The sequence below is a fragment of the Hermetia illucens genome, chromosome 3, assembly GCF_905115235.1.
Source record: "Hermetia illucens chromosome 3, iHerIll2.2.curated.20191125, whole genome shotgun sequence".
Taxonomy (NCBI): Eukaryota; Metazoa; Arthropoda; class Insecta; order Diptera; family Stratiomyidae; genus Hermetia; species Hermetia illucens.
This window is the reverse complement of record NC_051851.1, coordinates 130410824-130432848: the sequence shown is the minus strand read 5'-3', so window position 1 is coordinate 130432848 and position 22025 is coordinate 130410824. Positions and strand designations below refer to the sequence as shown.

The window sequence follows — 22025 nt, the reverse complement described above, 5'->3', positions numbered from 1 at the left end:
GTTGCGAAAGCTGCGAAACTGAACGCGAACGGCGTAAAAATGGCAGTAAACTTTTCTATTTTGGTACAGCACATACTCAATACGATGCTGGCATTGCCATCTAAGAGGGTTTCCGTGATGCCGTTAAAGAAGTATAACCAAAAGCTCTGTATTGAACTGTCAAAAGCCGACACTAACGTACACAGGATATCGATCACTTTTGTTACATTAACGACAAACACGATACTTTGCTTGCTGACCGACGAGCCGCGACAGACATATAGGGAGGATATTTGGATCACATTTCAATGAACGAATTTATTCATCCTCCAATTGTCCAGGCACTGCCGACATTTGGAGCAATTACCTGTAAGCAAAACTGAAGTCGAGGATGCAATAAAACGAACGAAATTGCTGAAAGCATCAGAACCTGACGACATCGTATCTGAGTTCTGGAAAATGAAAAGTTGGCACCCAACATCATGGCTCCATGAGTTCTTAAATCAGGTTATTGAGGAAAGTAGAACACCATCTCACTGACAAGAAAACACCACTGTTCCAATTTGAAAAAAAAGGTTGTCCCACAGAATGTTCAAATTACCGTCCGATCCGGTTACTGTTCCATACAATGGAGATTTTTGAACGCATTCTTGAAAATCATATTCGCGATATCGTTCAAATAACCGTAAATCAAGTAGGCTTTGTCAAGCACTGTGTAACTACAGGCGCAATATATGCTGCGCGGTTACTCAAGTAGAAGCATCGTGAGAAGCATCGCCCTCTTTACATTCCAGGGATGGGAAGGGGCTTGACGGTATGCCACAGAAATTTATCTGGTATGCTGTACAAGCCCGATTGCCAGAAGGACTCGAGCACCGCATTGACTTGCTGTCCCACGATCCGAAAAGTAAAGTTCGAAGTGTGGCAGGCGTACCAAAGTCGCTTCGTGTTTCTGTTGGTGTTCATCAAGAATCTTCCGTCTTACCACACCTCTTTGTTCTTATTATGGGCGATGTCACATGGAGCATCCAAACTCCAGCGCTCTATACATTGCTTTAAGCAAATATTGTTTCCTAGCGTCTTATAGCAAAGTGATAGAAAATGGAATCATCGCCTCATGCAACACGGTCTCAGATTGAAACTGAATAAAACATAATTTTTGATGACCGATCACCATGAAACAGATAATATCACTAACAGTGGCAGTCACCTGCCCATAACTGAGCAATTGTGTGGATCAATCCTATCAGACAATGAAGAATTGCGTTATTAGCGCAACCTGGATGAAGTAACGTTCAGAAACTGGTGTGCTTTGTGAATTTACCGCAGTGTCGTCCACCTTGTCACCCTCTTTGTTTCTTCATGTTGGCCGACTATAAACGACAACGAGCGGCGAGTTGCAGTAATCGACATTACGGTAAATTTTAGATTTGAGACTATACGTCGATCAAAAAGACCACTAATTGTGGAACGCCACTTTATTCAGGTTGCGCTAATGCGTGAAGCGATTTCACAACGAAGTTCTCCACTGGCTGATAGCATTGATCCGAGATACTTAAATATAATAGATCAGCTCTGGGCTGGTCATTACCGCTGACAGTGATTGTGCTTGTTTCATGGGGATTAATAATAATAATAATCGTTGGCGCAACGATCCATGTTGGATCAGGGCCTTGAATTGTGTTAGAGCACTTCATTCAAGACCGTAACGGTACACTACAGAATAGTCTGTAGGAGGCAACGTGGTCAGCATTGCGCTCGCCCGAGATTATTACCTTGATTTGACTCAGGTACTCATTCACAGCTGAGTCGACTGGTATCCGACGTCAAATCACGATTAAAATTCCACTGCCACCAGTGAGATTTGAACTGCGACATGACACCCCAGTGCTCTAACCACTCAGCTATCCGGACATGGGGATTGGTCGTCGAAAATTCAGTTTAATTCAGATTCAATGTGAAACCGTGTTGCATAAGGCGATCATTCCATTTTTGGACAAGTTGCTCGACATTATTTCCCGTATTGCATTAATAGGTCCGCAGTTCTTGACAAATCCGGCTCGATTCATGATTATTGCAACGATTTCGCAAATACGGTTGTCAAGAATGGTATAGGAAAGTAACCGGACGGTAATTTGGGCATTCTGCTGGACTACATTTCTTTTCCCATATTGAAATAGTGGTATTTTCTTGCCAGTCAGATGGTGTTCTACCTTCCTCCGGTATAGATCTCTCTCGCCATCCCGAGTGTCCAGTTTATCGTAGAGATTTTCGTAATAGTCCGCTCGGGTAACAGCGACGGTTTTCTTTGCTTCCCGGTTGGCAATCTTATAAATTTGCCAATTGGCGAGCATTTTATCGTCGAGACACTTGTGCTAGAAGCGTTTCTCTTCATGGACCTTCATTTCAACATCGTCATTCCAAAGCCAAGTATCTCGGTTCATGTACCGCTTACCTGTCTTGTTAACCCCGAGGGTAGCAGAGGCCGCTTTGTGAATCGTATCTTTCAACTGATTCCATGATTGTTCCACATTCGTAATGATTGGTAATCGCGTAACTAACATCATTTCTTCTCACGAAATCGCCACCATTTAATGCGCGGCGGGCCAGTGTTCCTCACACTGTTTTATCGGTGGCTTAATTCGCAGGACGTCAATCAACGGTCGATGTTGAGGTGCGATTGTCCCATAGGGTACGGCTTTGCAATCAGTGACGATGGTAAAATGTCGGCGTCTTATGAGAATATAGTCGATTTGCGTTTTACTGTTGTCACTATAAAATATAGAAAGATGAGACCATCGTTTGATGAACCATGTGTTCATAAGTGCAAGGAGATGGGTGTACGCTCGCCACCCTCATTGCGCACTTTTCACCCACATGACCATTAAGGCCGCCGGCAATGATGATGTCGTCACCAGCAGACACGTTGCAGGCGGAAGTTTACAAACTGATGTTCCATCAACGGCCAGACTTGCTGCTCCAGACGTTCAACGCTTGCTTGAAGGAGGACATTTTTCCTTGTCGCTGGAAGGTCAACGGAAATGAAGATATAAGCGTCAGGTTAAAAAGTGAATAGTGATCAGGGTGTGAAGGGTTTTTGCTAGTTCCTCTGTCTTTTCAGTTAGGGTGTCAATATTTAGCGTGCAGACACGTATTTGTTTTACTCGGACTAACTTACTTAAGTCCTGACGCCGTCCATGTATCAATAATCCTTGTCCATTTCTTGACAGGACAGGGGCCCGTCCTGCCGCGTCAACTGAGGTTGACGCCCTAACATTTTTCCGAGGTTTGTTACTCGATCCGATCATCTTATTTCCAATGACATTGGATGCATTTTCTTGGTCGGCCTGTCGCGGGACCTGTCACCAGGAAAGATCAGTAGGATTTACCATAGTGGAATAACTCCAACTGTACTTTCCCTGATCTCCGCATTTTATTTTTGTTTTACTGAGGATACCCTCCTCCTTTACCTAGGCTTGGCATAAGCATACTATGTTAATAGCATGACGGAGTTGGTAACCGAGAAATCTAATAATTGTTTATTCCTATTGTGTTTGTAAAGACGGTCGTATTTTTTATACAATTTATTACAACTTCTTGTATCTGGATTGTTTTTCTTAATCGTGTTAACTTTGCGATGATACGGTATGTGAAAGAGGAAGCCTTGTAAGTATGAAAACTGTTAAAACAAGAAGATCGATATTGTAAGCATGAGGGCTATTTCTTCTGAGCCAGTCACACATGAAAATGCAAATTAACAGAAGTTTTTTTTAAACATGAAAGTTTACCAGATTTTTGTATAATAATTTTGAGCCTTCTGACAGCCTTTTACCTTCCATTTAGCCTTCCGACAGTATTTCCCTTATATTTGTGTATCTTGGGTGAATTTCTATACAAACATGGCTTCACCGCCACTAATCAAATCATTTCCAGCTAAAATTTTTCGAACTGCATCATTTTGATTTGTCTGGAGTCAGCTCTCTGTCTTTTAACATTACCAGAAAGATCAAAATTTCAGTAGGACTGAATATAATGAAACAAACGCAAGATATATACTTATCATAGGATTGTAATGTATTTTTTCAATAAAATTGAATTCGTTTATACAAAATCAAGGATGCCCATGCCCATCTAAGCTGCGCATATGTGTATAAATCGAGCGACCCTAGCTAGACCAGAACAAATATTGCTTTTGCCTGCTTTCCAAGACTTACCTTTCAAGCCCCTATTGAAAACCGTAAATGTTGGCATAGTTCAACCAATATGTCTACAGGAAAATTTTCAAAGATCTAAATTACTGGAAATATCTTTGAAATTAAAAATTTAATTATGCCACAGAAAGAAGCATTCCATGAAGTCTGCCTGTTTTTGAAACGGTTGACAATTAAAAATTATGTTTCTATTTCATCCATTTTTGTGTGGGAGCTATTAAATGAATAATCATTTTCTCCAGGAAAGTATTCGGAATATTCTAGCAATTATAATACTCATTCCCTAGATTCTACAAAGAATGTTACAAGTAAAAGGGCTGAAGGTCAGGGTTCATTTTCTAATTCAAGGTATATCCCACACCTTAAGAAGCAGCTTGCGTATATGCAGATTATAATGGTATTCATTGTTGTTGACATCAGAGGTAGGCCTCACAATAGCAAAGAAAGTACTTCCTAATCCCAACATCCTTTGTATCTGTCTATATAGTATCCTTGAATATTTAACTCTAATAGGTGCTCAATTCTCTCCTACACAGGTGTGCTGATATTATGCATCGAATCAATGTATCTAATCACAATAGAAAACCAAAACAAGGTAGATATGCCCATGTGGAGTGAATCTACCGAGAACGTGATAGCCAGCCCAACCGCACAACACTCGAACATTTAGCCATTTTGTCGCCACGCATACGTCACCTCGGAAGCTACCATTCGAGGCTGGAGTTTCCCGTTTTGCATGAATGACTAGTCCATAGGGTGATGAATAGTTGGATGTTTTGTGAATGCGGCTGAATTCCTGTGCCGATACTTTTACGGGGAATCCAGGAACAATATAGTATTCGGTAGTAGCATCCAACGTGTGTATGATGCTCCAGCATGCTCCGGCTCGACGGTTGGGCTTCTGGTCTGATACTTCTTCTCGCCATATTCTGGAGACTAGCAGTTTTCTGTATTTTAACGGAGTTGCCTTCATCCACAACAGTCAGTCGTTTCTTGTAAGCCAAACAGTTTAGAAGCTCAGATTCGGAACAGGCCGTATCGAAAAGTGAAAGAGCTTTCCTTTCATAGTATCTGAATCGTAGGAAAATCTGAAAATTTCTAATTTGCTTGGAATTTCTATCTGGAAGGTAATCGGCGCGATTTTTACCTTTGTTGTGTATTCGCTACTGAATTTGAGTGGTTTTGAACGAGTTGTGGAAATCTCTGCAGTGTTTTGGGAAATACAGTCCAAGCGTTCTTTTTTTCGGAATTCGTTATTTCTGCGGAACGGATGTAAAGTTATTTGGAAATTTCGGAAGAGCGCATAGCATGAATTTGTGAAGTTCTAAGTTGTAGAGTTGTTAAAATATAATAATTGTGTACAGAAGTTTTTAGATAATACAGTCTTGGAACTTTCTTTTGGATCAGTGTTCAGTGTAAATAAGAAGTTAAAATCAACTTTTGCTTTCTTTCGTAAGACTTTCGGGCCCCACAGAATTCAACGCTGCTTTGAAGAAAAGGTATTTATTTTTTTGCTAAAATTTTCCAATGTAAATTTAAAATTAAATGTTACAAATGCTTCTTGTGGGCAATAATGAGAAATTGAAGGATATCGCATTCAGTTACATTTTGTCAGTGAATAAGTTCGAAGTGATTAGTGGGCGTCAAAATTCTTATTCATTGAATTATGGGACTTTGAGATTCTTAGCTTGAAGGGCAAATGAAGCTGCTACCACACTTTACATAGAAGTTCCCATTCTCCTCAATTTGCATTTGATTAGTCTTAATCTTCGATACAACGAAACTGTTCCAAATACTGCTTTGATGAAAAATTGTATTCTATTGAAAAGCCAGAGCCCTTTAGGGATTGTTTCCTGTTCATTTCATTTGTTTCTTTTGTTCATTTCTAGATATCAGTATGTTAAAGCTAACATTACTTTGTTAGTTTCCAGCGTATTGGCCATAGATAATTTAAAATTTTGAGCTTCCTATATTCATACATAGCAAAGCTATGCAGGACCAAATTTAAACTGGATATCTTAGAAAAATCAAAACGACTGAAAAACCTTGCTCCTTACAAATGATGCCAATGTTCATTCAAACCATACCAGAGGTTATTATTTTAACAATGAATCTAGGTTGACTTTCGAGGGAAGTTGACAAGAAATCCTGAAGAAAGCGCAGGATATTTTGAAATATGTTCAGAGTCACTTGAATAATTATCTTGGCACGATTTAATGTCCCTCCTTTTTGGCTTTATTTTTTTTAATTTTTGATGTAAGATTATTTGCGCTGATATCTGATTATTTTCCTTCTAGTTATCTGTTCCCCTGTTATTAGGTTTACTTACAGATTTCCAAAAAAAACCTTCGTCAATGAATGGTGAACTCTTGTCAGCAATTGCACAAACGCATCTCAGGGTGGATGGTGAGGTTCATAGGTGCAGAATATTCTTCAGAGACTCTTCCGTCAGCTCTGCAAATGAAAATTTAAAAATAAGTTTGTGTCGATAAATTTGAGCTCCTTTTATTGTACGTTTAATGAATAAGTCAAGCAGTTTCTAAAATACAATATTCCATCCAGATTACTCGACGTTTAATATCTTAAAGTTAAACAGCTGCAAATGCTGGCAGCAGAATGGCTCCTCGTCTGCAATTGTGGCTGAGTAGAAGTGATTAATTGGGAATTTTACGGAATATGCCTTCAAAAACTCCAATGTACTATTTGGACGGCTCTATCCATTCCTAGATGCTGATTCGTGGCAGACCTAAAAGTTAGTGAAAATCACTCACCCTTCCAGCGTGATTTTCGTTTTAGTAAAGTTTCGTCCGTCGGCTAGATCCACCCTCAAATTCTAGCTTTTGCCACCTCGCTTTCGCAATCTTCTTGACATACTTGCCATCATACCATCTTCTTTTCGTCCCCATTCTCAGATTGGAAGCAGTCAAAGAGTCCTACCCTACAACTAATCATTTTTACATTGTCCTTAAAAGTAGAACCATCTACTGATTTCTTGTAACGAATGTTCCAAGTTAAGGACTATTCTGGGATAAGTGACAGAAGAAAATTGAATTACCCGTCCTTTTCTGCTGGGCAAATATTGTCAACCAGCCTAGGTAACTTCTCCTATCTTTATAAGTACGCATATTAACTCCGATCTTCTAAGTGTTGCTAATCTTGCGGTATTTCTAGCGATTAAATCATTTGTAGGAATTGTTTTTGCGTTTTGGCTAGTATTATTTATTACATTTGCAAATACCGATATTTCGAGAACCACTTGTTCCCTTCATCATTACAACAAGTTTGCTACATTTCGCTCTGTCCAAGACCTGATCTGAGTGCAGTCTCAAGGTTTTCAAACCACTGGCCTTTTAGACGTTTTTCATTGACTCCGGTGTTCAAACAAATCCTGGCAAGTGAATTCTCATTAGCACGGCTATGGGATCATACAGCAATTTTTCCACAATCGGTGCATTTCTAACGTGATCATGGCGGGTTACGCCACTTATCGAATGCAACATATCCATCTCTACTGCCGTGAGGTACGGTTCATAATCTTTTATAGTCGACCAACACCAACAGCCATGGAGGGTGACGTCGATCACAAAGATAACCAGTTGGAACGCCACTTCATTAAGGTTGCGCTAATTGGTTGATAGATTAATCGGAGATATTTAAATCACTAGGCAATTCCGGGCAAGTCACTGCTACTGACTGTGATAGTGCCTGTTTTGTTGGGATTGGTTGTCAGAAATTCAATTTTGTTTAGATTCAATCTTAGACCATGTTGCATGCGCGATCATTCCATTCCTGAATAAGTTGCTTGAGATCAGTTTTCCTATGAGATCTTAGAATGTGGTATCAGCACTCTGATTCTATATTTGTAATCTAAATGCACAGTTATAAGTAACGTATAAAATAACATTGACGGCTTTTATCCAAATTTCATATTTTGAGTTAGAAATACAAATAAAATATTGAAGACTAGAAAAACTCTCCTCTCTCTCCTGACTCTATCCTGCACTGACATCGAAAAACAATTTTCGCTGTCAAAAATTGTTTTTCGATGTCACGGCCACCGTGATTCGCATTTGCGTGTTTTCGACAAGAAAATTGTTCGCTCCGACACTAAACTCACCCCCCCCCCCCAGTTGAAACCAAAGGCAGTTACAGCGAGGAGTCAAACGCGTGGCTCCCTCAACCCGGTTGCCGCAAGTCAAAACGGAAGCATCGCGCGCCTTACCTCCTGGTTCCGCTTTCTCCCTAAAAGAAGATCTTTATTCGAGCCAAGGAGACCCTTTTGATTGTGCCCCCGAAGTTGAGGCTCTAATGGTGTGGGCCTCGCTCGAGTACCGCGAAGGGGTGGCTGCAGCGGCTTTCGATATCCCTAGACACATCAGCTACGGTTTTCATGTATCATAGTTAGCAGGCTTCAGCTTTGGCATTGCATAGTGTTGAGTCGCGACCTGGCGTTGAGTACAGGGTCGCTGAGGAGCCTTAAGTTCTCTCCGTATACCAACTCCACGGTACTTGTTCCAAGTTCTTCGCGATTGGCTGTCCGGAAGCTAAGTAGAACGATTGGCAAGAGCTACGAACAAGAAGGGTGATCTCGGCCTTCAGGGTCCTGTGCCACTTTCAACCATCTCATTGTACTGCGAGTGGAACGCACGCATCACGGGAACTCTCAGAAATGACAACACCATATCGAGTGTGTGGGCTACGAAAACAGGAAACTTTATAGCATTTTTTCCCGCGTTTACATTGTATATCGCAGTTTTTGGCACCACACCATCGAGTTTCCTGTAGAGCGCAAATATCAATACTTACGTCCTCACGCCGCTGATTTCTCGACAAGACCGGGGCCCATCCTGCGATGCCGACTGAGGTGAACGCCCCAGAATTTCTCCGAAGATTTTAACAACATGTTATGCGTTTTTTTTTAAGTCAGACCATATATGGGGCCCATTCTACTATATTCATCAAGGAAGCGCCCTCTCCTCTTTCTTCTTCTTATGGACACTTGCACATGAGATTTCCAACGTCCAGTGCTCTATACCCTGCTCAATGCAGATGATGTTTTCATAGCGTCTCATAACAAAGCTGATCAAGAGCAACTTGCCTGTGAAATGATTGCCTCGAGTCAATGTTATCAGCTAACAGACTACTTCGTTATGAAATTGCTTCACGTATTAACACAACCTGTATGAAGTAGTGTTCCACAACTCATGTTCTTTAAGATCGGCGTATCAACGAACGCTTCGAATCCAAAATTTACCGCAGTGTCGCTCGCCCTGTCGCCCTCTCCGGTTCTGAGTGTTGACCGACTATTAGAGACAATCCAATACTATCGGCCAACGATGAGCTGCGTGCCTAGCTTGGATGAAGTAGCGTTCAACCACTTACGTCCTTTGTGATGACGCATCAGCGAAAGTCTCAATTCTAAAATTTACTGCAGTGCCGTTCGCTCTGCCACCCTCTATGGTTCTGAGCATTGACCATATAAACAAGGAAATGACTGGTACCCCACGGTACTACGGACGAAAATATTTCCTTGGACCAATGGCGTAATACGCCATGATTACATTGGAAATAAGGACATTCGCGGTCGATATGAAGTTTAACCGATCGTAGGAATATTGCGAGAAAGGCGTTTTCGAGAGTATGATCATATAATTCCGGCTGATGAAAAGTTATTTGCCAAGAGTAGTCCGAAAATCAAAGACCATAGGAAAAGACTAGATAGTGATTTGAGAGTCTCTCGGCTCCACCCGGATCAGGCATTTTACGGGACAAAATGGCGCAACCAACCAAGAAGAGCCGAAAAAGTTTTTGAACAATTCAAAGGCTGAAGAAGAAGATTTATTCGGTTTCCTGGCTACCCCCCGCGCCTGATTTTGGCAATCGACGAATGTCTGCTAGGGGCAGAGAGCATGAAGCTTCCTTGTCGAAGAAGATTTTTTGCGATATCTCTGTCTTGGCTCAAAAGGTAGTTACATGTGAAGTACAGGACCTTGTCCTACTCATATTTGTATTGGTTACCTGTCGTTCGCTCTGCCACCCTCTCTAGTTCTGAGCATTGGCCAACTAAATAAGCCAATGACTGCGACCCCGCGACAATGGGGACAAAAATATTGTTTCGAGCCAATGACTTAACACGCCATGTTTACATCCGAAATAAGAACATTCGCGGTCGATATGAGATTTAACCGATCGTAGCGGCGTTTTCGAAGGTAAGGTCATGTGATATGCTCAATGGTGATTTGAGAGTCTCTCAGCTCCACCTAGATCAGGCATTTTACAGAGTAAAATGGCGCAGCCAACCAAGAAAAGCCGAATAAGTTTTTGAACGGGGCAAAGGCTGAAGAAGAAGTTCTATTCGGTTTCCCCGGCTACTCCGTCCTGGACTTTTAGAAATCTTCGAATGTCGCGATATTTCTGTTTTGGCTGATGAGGTAGTTAGTTACATGTGAAGTACAGGACCTTGGCTCATATTTATATTGGCTACTTACCTTGTCAAAAGTTTAGTATGGACCTCATGTTCTTTTTATGGGAATACCTTTTTTAGTGTCCGCAGCTTTGCCAACCAACGCAATTTAGATTTCTCTCTCGGTTGCATTGAAATTCTTGCGTCATCTATCTGCCCTATGTTATTTGCTCAGTAAAGCTTTAGAATTTTAATTTGGTTTTTAGTTTAGTAGTTGGAAATGCACTTCAAGCAGGTATATCATCCACTCTGCATTGATTGAACCTAGACACACCTTTAATTTCGATGTTATTTGAAATAATTTCATGTCTTCACATTTCGTCAATGATGTTTCGCCGACTTTATGCCCTTCGTAGCTCTTTACCGATAATGGCCTTTCATTGCTTCAATTTTCAGGGCTGCGTTCCGTTCTCCTCCGCTTTGACAAACTCGAGCCATCTATTGGTGTTTTCTCATTGTTTGGCATACTGAAAAAGTAGTAGTTCTCTAAAGCTCCTTTCATGTTAATAGTTATCATCTCGATTGCTTTTTTTATTCCGGTAATGCAGTTTATCTATTTTACTTGTAGTGTTATCCAAACGCTCAACGCAAATTGTACTTCGCCTAGTTGGTCTTCGACAGATTTTGGAGTACAGCGGCTGAAAATGGTTTCATGCACGTAAAAAATTCTATGCGCCTATAATCCCAGAATACAATATCATTTTATACTCAGTCCTCTCCCATGATACCACTTTGATATCGATAATTTCTAACCTAGTCGGCTTGACGAATCCGCATTCATGGCCCAAGTTCAGAATATAGAGATACATACATTGTTTTGATGATTGCTTGTTGATTTGGAAAACTTCGCGACAAATGTAGCGGGCGTCAGCATCGTAGCCCACTGATACAATCATGGGTTCTCCCAAGCGTATTGCATAACCTGTCTAATTAAGAATTTGGTTATCATTTTAAAAGAAATAAGAGAATCAGCGCAGAATTTTCTTGACTTGTTGCAAATGGTTTGACAATTGCAGTATTGTTATTATATTGGATAATTTTAAAGATAGCCTCGATAGCTTTCGAAACTTCCATGCAAGGACGGTGTCTAGTACCTCCGGTGCATCTGTGAGCTGGAAATTTGGAACCTTGATTTCTTCCCCAATAACTCATGATTTTTCAATCCTCCCTACCCTTTTTTTCTACCTACGATAGTATCAATCGTAAATACACTTCACAAAATTTGTTCCCCCTAGATTAGGGTAAAATCCCGATCTAAAACATTGAGGACCAAGTGAAAGTTCGAAAGAAACCATAACTACTCAATCGGATCTGGACTCAGATCAAGGAAACGTTCTCATCCCTATGGTCTTTAAATTGGTGCCAGCCATGGACGAATAGTTGAACTTTCGAGCAGGCACATCAGTTTTTGCACCCCAAAGTTCGGACCCTGCAATGAATGTCACAAAATTCTGCAAGCAAGTCACGGTGGCGTAAGGTATTTTATGCACTTCTCCCCTTTGTCAGAGGGAGGTTTACCGAGAAAGGAAAACTAAGCGGCCTTGTTATTATATAAAGTTGAAATGTGGTCTTCGCTTCAAAGAAATATGATGGACAACCATGAGTTTTATCAACTGTTTCACGACCCACCACCGTTTATCTTAGCTAAATTCCATAAATTAGAATGGGCCGGCCATGTCAGAAAATCCACTAGGTTCGAATTCCAAAACGAGCTTTTAAGGGCAGAGCTCCTTAAAGATAAATGTAGATAATTGCACAGAAAGGGCAAAAGGATTCAATAGGAGTGGATAGCAAGAGAACTCCCGGTTTAGCAGCGTTATCTACCAATCTAGTATTTTTCAACAACCAGAAAGGGCTGTGAAGCTTTTTATAATCACCAAGCTTCTAGGGCGTAGATCTACATCTTCTAGCCTTTTTAAAGTGATTTTCTTCGCAAATATTTCTTCCCCTTCTATTACAATCGGTCGAATGTCGGTCCTTATCCTCACGAAATATTCGCCTCATTTTGCTCGGTCCAGCGACCGTGTCTTCCCGGAAACGGAGCAATGAGTGACCTGCATTGTACACTGAGCCCACCCATTCCTTTCGGGGTTTTCCGGAGAATCGTTTGTCTTCCACGTTGCTTTTGGGTACCCACCTGGCGATTCTTCTGTCATCAATACGTTCTATATAGTCTGCCCATTGCAACTTTCGAACCTTAATATGGATAATGCATTCTAGTTCGTCCCGTAAGAGTAGAACTCACCGTTTTGCCCGATTGCCCTCTTTTTTGATTTTGGCATGTTGGTGATCTTCTATTCATTTATTTGTAGCCAATTTCCTTCTTTCCGCTTTCGACGGCGCGGCAGTTGAAGTAGGGCGTAAGCATCAAAATGCCTGTAGTTCAGGTTCGAATCCTGGTCGTGAAGGTTATGTTGTGTTCGTCTTCGTGCTTGTCTCCAATACTGTAAGCTTATCACTTATAACATTAAATGTGATCTTATTAAAACTGAAGTAGGATCTTCCTTAAAATATAATGTGAGAAAAAAATAACAATCAATGAGTGGACTGTGTGGAGGCTCTTTACTCTACAAAGGGGTGAACAGGAAACAAAATAGCTGCCCCATCGAGCTCCACCAGGGTTTACTTTGCCGTCTTTTCCGACAGTGGCAAGATATTTATATCAGCGTGAAGCACTCTCTGGGATAAGTTATACACTAGTGTATCATTTAGATCGACTAGAATCTTTCGCATTGTGTACTCCAGAGTGATGTTAAATAATGCTGGGGAAAGTCCATTATGTCCGGATAGCTAAGTGGTTAAAGCACAAGGCTGTCGTACGGAAGGTCGCGGTTCAAATCTCACTGGTGGCAGTGGGATTTGTATCATGATTTGGCGTCGGATACCAGTCGACTCAGCTGTGAATGAGTACCTGAGTCAAATCAGGGTAATAATCTCGGGCAAGCGCAATGTTGACCACATTGCCTCCTACAGTATACTGTAGTGTACTGTTACGATCTTGAATGTTGTGCTCTAACATACTTCAAGGCCCTGATCCAATATGGATTGTTGCGTCAACGATTATTATGATATTATTAAGCCCATTGGCATTTTGATAAGTCTAACCAGTTCCGTTGAAAATTTCAAAGGATTTTAAGGCACGAACGTTATATTCCCAGCACTTCTCCAGTATTTGTTTTATTGAAGATGACCGTTGACTTTACACTTTGAAATCCTCCTTGGTATTCGATATGAGAGGATTGTGGCACTCAATAGTTCCTTGAAATATTGCACTCATCCATTTTTTATCTGCTCCGACAAGGTTCCAATTTGTGTCCCTGCAAAATATGGTTCTGGGCTAATATTTTGTCTATTAAAGTTATCATTAAATCTGCAGATTTCGTTCCTTGTATGCTTCGGTTTCTTCCTTCTAAAAATTTCTTCGGCAGCACGTCTTTTTCGTACGTATTTTTCTCATTTGGCTCTCGTAGGTCGCAGGTCGCCTGCTGGCACCACTCGTTCCTTTTGCATCACTGTTTGTGTTCAAGGGTTTCTTTACAGCATCCTGATTGCGTCTTTTAGACGGTTTCCTTCATTTCTCTCGCCACCCTGGTGTCAGTTCGGCGTCTCCAAGAGTCTTGGACAAATCCAACGCTACGGCGCCATTTACTTCTTCGGGAACTTGCCAATATCGAACCTGATTGCTGGGATGAACTGGCTACTCCCATTATTTACTATCAAGCATTGATATCTTGCTTTGACGAGATAATGGTCGCTGTCCCAATTTGGTCTATGATATGATGAAAAGTAAGCCGAAGGTGCAGGTTACTTTGCGGTGGAACCATCGTACATAACCGAGAGTACTAAGGCCAAAATGGAGAACAAGGATGATATTTCCCCAGATCCACAGCATTACCTACTTCGACAAACATTTGAAAGATAGACTCACCTTTTTGAAGTACAACTTCCAAAAGGATTTCACGCATGATTTGGTGGTGATATCGAAAACTTGCTCCGAATTTGGCCAGAAGCACATCTTAGAGCCAACAATTACCGCAAGAAGAGGATTGGACGCTCAAAGAAGAATCTCAGATGGGCACCTACGAGAATCGTCAGGCGAACGAGGAGATGCTCGTTGATTTTCTAGTCTATTATTAAGTATTACATCGAACTCCGCGAATTTAAGTTGGTTCCATTGGAAACCATCAATAGACGATGACATTCACAGTATATTAGAAAACAAATTGTCTTCAAAAATAAAAGACTTGCAGTTTTGTCCAGGGTAGAGGCACCTCATCAGATGATGTCTCACCTCTGCTCTGGGAGTAACGTGACCGAAATGGCTACAAGCTGGTGTTAGCTAATAGCGCCTTTATGTAAATTGATAAATCCGATGGTGGATATATTCAGAACAAAGCGGCCTAATAAAATTCAGGCCTGAACTGGCTGATGCTAGTCCAAATATTTTTTAGGGTTTGAGGGAGGACCAGACTTTTTCCAGTGTTTGTGATCCACGGACCTTCCTGTTTTAGAATAGCAACCAACTTTCAAAAAAGAAAGCACTCAATTTTAAAAAAAGCAGCTTGCGGTTTCGTCTGCTCATCACATACTGCCTCACCACTGCCCTGGTAGCATTGTAGCCGAAGTGGCTATAATTTGGCATTTGTTTTTATAAATTTTATAAATTCATCAACATGAAGTGGGTATTAGTTCTCTCTGATCGGGATGAAACCGCAAATGGTCTATTTTTGCAAATTATGTACTAGCCCAAGACGTCTGAGAGTTTCGGGGACCAACTACAGTGAAAAAAGGTCTCTTCCCAACTGATCCTGGCATAGATTTCCTTCAAGATCTGTGATTTGATGGTCTGGAAAACTGTACTTGCAGGAATTTAAATTAAGTTGGATTGGTAAGATGTTAAGATAATTATGGATCAAATATCTGCGAATGTACATCCCGTACGAAATCTATGCGACTAGTCCTGAAATAAAATCTGTTCCTGTCCTTTGCTAAATTTCACTTGTTTCTCAAGATATACGTGTAAGAATTATTTATAGCTTGTCTTCACATGTTATCTGCTATTAATGGCTTGCAGATGATCCAACTACGCTTGCTTGAGGGACGCTTTGTTGGTCGTGTTAGTATCAGCTCCCGGGTATCTTGCCTCGATTTTAAATTTTAGTTTTTGCCATTGACGTTTATGCTTGACTTTGTGCTTGTCCTGACATTGTAAACTTATTACTACCTTGTCCAGCACTACGTGTGACAAAAATCAAACTGAAATTAGAGTTGGAATACAGTATCATTAAAGAGAATATATTATAGTATAAGTATGCTATGTGTGCTGTGGTCTTATGCTCAATCACAGTACTCTAGTTGATTATCATGGTGCAAGCTGAGCTCATACCGACTGACAGTCTGCTTGATTACTTCGCATTATGTGGGATATATATATGGGTAAACAAAAAGAATGGATGGGTGATCCCTATCTTAGAACATGGGAAGGATTCTTCTAGCTCTAAAAGCTATCGCCCAAACTGCAAACTGCTTAGGGTTTTGCTATTATCAGTATTCAGAAAAAATGAATTATTTGCTGAATAGGCCAGTTAGATTTGGACTCACAAAACAGCCAATGGGGTGGATTTACTTTGAATAGCCAGAAATATCCTATGTCTTGGTCCTTATTGAAGAGTTCGTTTTTCGGAGTTCTGAAAATTTTATATATCTTGAGCTTGGTCGTTGTATCGATTGGTTCTTTCTTGCTTGATTGCTTTAGATTTTTATTCACTGTCAAATCGATTTAATTGTAGTCTATTATGCCCATTCTGTCAAAATATAATCGAGCCTGAATCATTCAACCGGTCGCTGCCAATGGTTTGTTTATAATAAGTTTTTTCCCATTGTGGTACAGCCATATATTTTGAGTGCGATCTACTAGTTTGCTGTCAGCAGACATTAGTTGAGTGTGTTATAGATGAACAAATTATCAAACCTTTGTAAAACCAAAGTTTCTGTGCGAAATAAAACCTACTCAAGTTCCTTTATTAAGCAATTCCAAATTAACAGTTTCATACAATTAAGCAATATAATATCAATGATGGTAATCGAAGGTTAAGTGTTGTACGAAGTTGCGAATACTTAGACAGGGAACCAAATCAGAGCATTCTCGTTTCACTTCATAAATTTTCTTTAATTGTTGAAAAAATTGATTCATAATTTTGACTTTTTCTATTATTCTGTTGTATTTATTCAACTTATGAATTTTTATGTAATTTTGAAATAATTATCAACTCTCTTCCTGAAAGCACAAAATAATGCATGTATTTCCGGTACAATATTCTCAAGAAGTACCTTGTCTTGTTGTCCTGTTTAGTATGGGCACCCACATGGTCTCTACTCTGTGTTAGCAATCCAATCGAAAGTGTCACTAGGTGCTTTTGCTGGAAATTATGCTTATATTCCTCCTTAAAACATATTAGTATTTATTTTGCGAACGAGGCTATTTTTCTAAGTATTTCCCAGAGCAATGGAAAAATAATTTTCTAGTCTAGACGATGGCAAATGTGAAATCTGATATTCAAATCCCTGCAGCGGAAATTCGCGTTCACAATTTCGGAATCTTTTTTTCCTTGGAAGGAATGCTAAAAATAGGAAGAAAGCAGATATGTTTGAAGTAAATTGAATGTATATTACATTATTAAGAGCTAATGGCGAATAATTTCATAACATGAAATTATTTTACTTGAAAATAAACCTAAACCTGTTCCATGTCTACATATATACCTGAATAATGGAACACATACCTCTACCTTCTGATCAAAAAGCGATTTTTTTCCTATATTTCAATTTTCATATCCCGTATTTCAAGGTATAAACGCCCTTCAGATTTCATATGTAGACTGTTTTTAGGATGCTGTTACTGAAATTTTTTGTCAAATTCAAATATAAAATATCCTCTGGCAAACAATAAATTCTTGGAAGCAAATAGATATCTTTTTTGATTCCTTCATCCACTGCTCGAAGACTAATAGTCAATCGCTCCTGGATAGTAGATTATATTGTGACTTGAATCTTTCTCTCGTTATTCTCTGAAGCCAGGCCTATGCTGAAAGCCTCTTGGATGCTAATCTGTAGCGTTGAAGTCACCTAGAATCTACTTCCTTTATTTTTTATTGAATTCGTTTTATTTTCACGTCGTCAAACTCCTGTTCTTAACCAATTTTATCTAACTGAATTAATTTGTAATTGGGCTTCCCAAAATGCCTATGAACTATTTGCCTTTTGTTTCCTATAGTATCAATCAGGATTACACTTCGAAAATTTATCTATCTTATGCTACTCGGGATTATTTCATTCTAAGCGAAAGAAAAATATACTCTTTATTGCTCCCAGTTAAGGATAACTTTGTCTCTACGGTCAGATCTTTTAAGGTGCTTATACTTCCTAGTGCAGACCCCGGACAACTGTGGCAAGTGCGGTTGCCGTCTCAAAGCGTTCAGATTAAGCTCAATGCCCCCCCCCCCTTGATACTGCTAATTACTATTAAGTAGTAACTAGCTGATTTTTCCTTCAGAATTGCCATTAAGCAATTTTGCTATCTGAAACTTAGTTACCATATGGGGACTCCCTAGATACGTTTCATATGACGGGCTTCAGAAAGTTTTGTTGTAAAGTAAGGTGATTTCGAAAATTTGATTATGAATCACGTGGAATTGTAAAAAATTATTCTCCATTAAATTTTGGAATTTTGAAATAATCTGGTGATGGTTTCGTCTAGCACATCATCCCTAAGTGTAACAGTTAAACTCGCTAGGCCACCACATATCGAAATGAAGTAGATATCACACAGCAAAAGGGTCCCAACTATTGCGATAAAAGTTGAATAGGATGGTTCTTCAATGGAATACTGCCCTTTCCAGGGCGAAACGTGAATTGGTAAACACGGTGGAGCATAAAACCTGGGCAACGCCTGCTGAAAAAAGACCAACTGCTCCACTACCAAATCCTATCTCCACCCCCACGTGGTGGTTGCTTGGAGTTCTTCCTTAATAAAAACTGCATACGGAGAAAGATGAAGGCGAATCTTTCGCGCCTAAAACCGGGATAAATTATACCAACCGGTCCTCCTGGTTGGGGGTTGGGTGAGGCTGACAACCTTGACCTCTGACTATATTCACTAAACAACAACTAACCCGACAACGAAAACGAACTAGCAATTTACAAATTTACCCACAGAACGTGCACTCTCTTTACAGAAGAGGACCTAGCCGATATCCCGCCTCAATATAAAGCTTATTAGTTCAGCAGGCCACAGGAAATACGCTGGACAGGGATAAAACCTGCCCTTATCGGCCTTGAAAACGAAAGCCAAACGCTATTCACTCTGCGTTTGCGAGGCACATTTTGAAACACAGTAAATTTCCTTTAATCCTGTACCGACAGGACTTGAAGCATGCAGGAATACCAAACATTCCTGATTATCGGACACTGTTAGAATACAAAAGCGTATGATTGCTTTATTAATTATTGTAATTATAGCGCTGAACAAAATGGTTTATGCAGGTCTATTTTCGCGGTCTCGTTGGTAGAACACACCTTAAAGAGGTCCCGAACATCGGTTTGTGTTTTTGCTTTCTCCCTCCTTTTCTTAAGAAGCCATTTCGAATAATATGAGCCTTTATAATTTCGGCATCGTTGAAGTAACTGGACTTTTCAGAAAACTTCACCTACTTCACTCCAAGTGATTTGCATTGTTTCATTAACGTCATCTTCCGAGTCAAATGTCTCATCATCTTTGGGTGTTGTTGTATTGTATGATCGCCTCACCTATCAGAATATTCTTCCTCGCCTCATCATCCTCCACTTTTACCCACTCTGTTATTTCTTCTCGGTTCATTTTTGACATGAGGTTCTCTGACGGAAAATCACCCAAAACATCTTCCAGTTCAGCCATTGCATCGCATTCAGTAATTATGACATTATCTGCCACAACTTCAGGCCAAAGTTCAAGTCAAGACTTTATTAGCATGTCCTACTTGGCTTCCAATTTGGACAAAATAACGTCCGTAAAGTGACTTAAAATTCTGGATCACCCCCTACCCCATGGATTGAAGAAGGGATGTCACATTAGGAGGAAGGTAATCTATTGACATGTTACCAGACACTAATTTTCCCGTATTTGCATAGGCTCTACAGTTGTCTAAGAACGAAATTGTTTTGTTGGCTTCAGGCATTTTCAATTTGACGGAAGTGTTCCTTAAAGCTGGCCCAAGTATTTGAGAAACCAATTTCGAAACAAGTCTTGATCCATCGATGTACGAGTATTTATTTGTGCTCCATAAATCACAGCCAATGATTTTAAGCCTTCAAAGTCCTAGGCTTCTTTGGCTTTTTTATCTCAAACGGATCTAGCTTGTGATCACCGAACGAATTGGAACCGAGAAGTACTGTCAATCGATCTTTATTTTTCTTAAAACCCAGTTTTTTTCATCCCCACCAACAAGCGTTAAGCGTGGTAAGCAACGCCCCAATAGGCCAGTCTCTTCGGCATTATAAATTTGACAAGATGTCAGTTTATTTTCAGACACAATAGACTTGAATTTAACTTTAAATTCTTCACCACCTGCAATATCGGCAGACTTCAGTTCACCAGAAATATCTAATTTTCTGATACCATGAGGAATCTTAAGGTTCCCCCTTTAAGTCTTCCCAGCATATTCTAGGAAGATCAACGGCGCAGAGTGCCGAGGTTTGATTGCAGGTGATTAATTTCTGCAGGTAAGTCACCAGTACAAAATTGTCTCAAATAGTCTGCATACAAAAGGCAAGGACAAGTAAATACGGAAATAAGGTCATTAATAAATAAACAGAATAAATATAACCCAAGGATAGAACCCTGCGGGACTCCAGATGAAGAAAAAAAGGAATTGAGACGTAACTATTGAAGGTGACTCTACTCACTGTACCGCATAAAACTGAGAAATAATTTCGGTAAATCTCAGATATGTTGGTCACGAATGTAGCAGCCGAAGAGCAGCAATTCTGGCATGAAACCGGAAGGACTTAAATTCACGTCGCGTCAAATATTCGATAGATATTTTGAATAAGCATTCCTAATTAAGGCTTTTGTGGGCAAACGTAGGACTTTAAAGTTGGCAAGATCAACTGCACTGCCTGTGCAACGATATTTGACCCAATAGCGGGGTTTTGCACCTAAGGCATCACGAATTTCTGCTGTAAACCAAACCGGGTATCTACGGAGTTTATGGCACGAGATGAGAAAAAAACATGGAATCAGTTTTTCGAAGGTGAGATAAAACGTTATGCAAGATAAATTATGGAACGCTACGGTCCAATGGACTGAGCTAAGAAACTTATTTAGGGCCAGGTAGCCTTTTTTGGGGGAATTGAGTTATGAAACCTTATGCATTGCTTGCACGATGGGTCGATTTATACCGAAATCGACTTCAAAACGGTCATCCGGAGCAACAGTTTAGCGTAGGTAAGGGAGCGGACGGCGGTCTCTTCGGAAATTTTCTGCAGAATGACAACAGATTTAAATCCATCAAGATTGTGTGGGTATGTTATTTTAAACAACACAATAACACGAACGGAATTGTTATTCTTAGTTAAGTAGGTACAAGCAAGTGGAGATGGAGAATTATCCCAGCCTATGTTCCACTTACCTCAAAAAATGATCAGTCGTTATATTAGATGCAGATGAAATTTGGAGCAGCCCTGGGAAATGTTGTCGTTAACACTTCCTGAATGGTTCGGTGATCTGAAGACAAGTGGTTGCTGCCAGTAGGTAATGCAATATCTCCGCTCTATGTTGCCGGTAATGCGCTTTGGGTGAAGTTGTTAGTATACAACTGTTCATGTGTAGTCTGGCGGATCGGCACATTAGAAGAGGGATTCGATGTAACAGATGGTTAGTTCGTTATTTTAGCTTAGTTGAGGGAGCCGCAGGTCCAAGCACTAACCCCTTTACTAGACCCATTGTACTATCCTCGGAGATCACCCATTCATCGGCCTCTCGCGGACGACGTTTGCACGCTTTTGCGACCGAACAGCTGCATACGATTTTTTTTTATTTTGGTAGTAGTAGTGTACTGTTAAAAGCCCTACTAAGGTTTTCGTGTCCCACTTCTTAAGGGGCAACCAAAATGCCGCTCTAGCGCCCCCGGGTCCCTTCACAAATATTTTCGCCTGCCAGCAAAAGATCAAATTTCTTCATTGGGCTGCGTGAATCCTTTTCCTCCTCAAAGTAGACTTGGCAGTAGATGTCAAGAGCCAGTTCAGGCCCCACCATTGTGGATCCACAACCCTGGTCAGTCAATCTGTCAGCCTTCCTACCAGCGATGTTTAAGTGCCCTAGCATCCACATCAGAAAT

The 22025-nt window shown here is 40.4% G+C and overlaps 1 protein-coding gene across 2 annotated transcripts in view; it reads left to right on the top strand.

The window, feature by feature from the left end:
• The first annotated feature begins 5203 nt into the window (after window positions 1–5203).
• The window catches only part of LOC119651134 (nitric oxide synthase), a 359499-nt gene continuing 342677 nt past the window's right edge, over window positions 5204–22025 (top strand). For both annotated transcript variants that reach the window (XM_038054529.1, XM_038054528.1), the window contains exon 1: window positions 5204–5689. The gene's annotated coding sequence lies outside the window, so the exon portion shown is untranslated. The remainder of the gene's footprint in view (window positions 5690–22025) is intronic.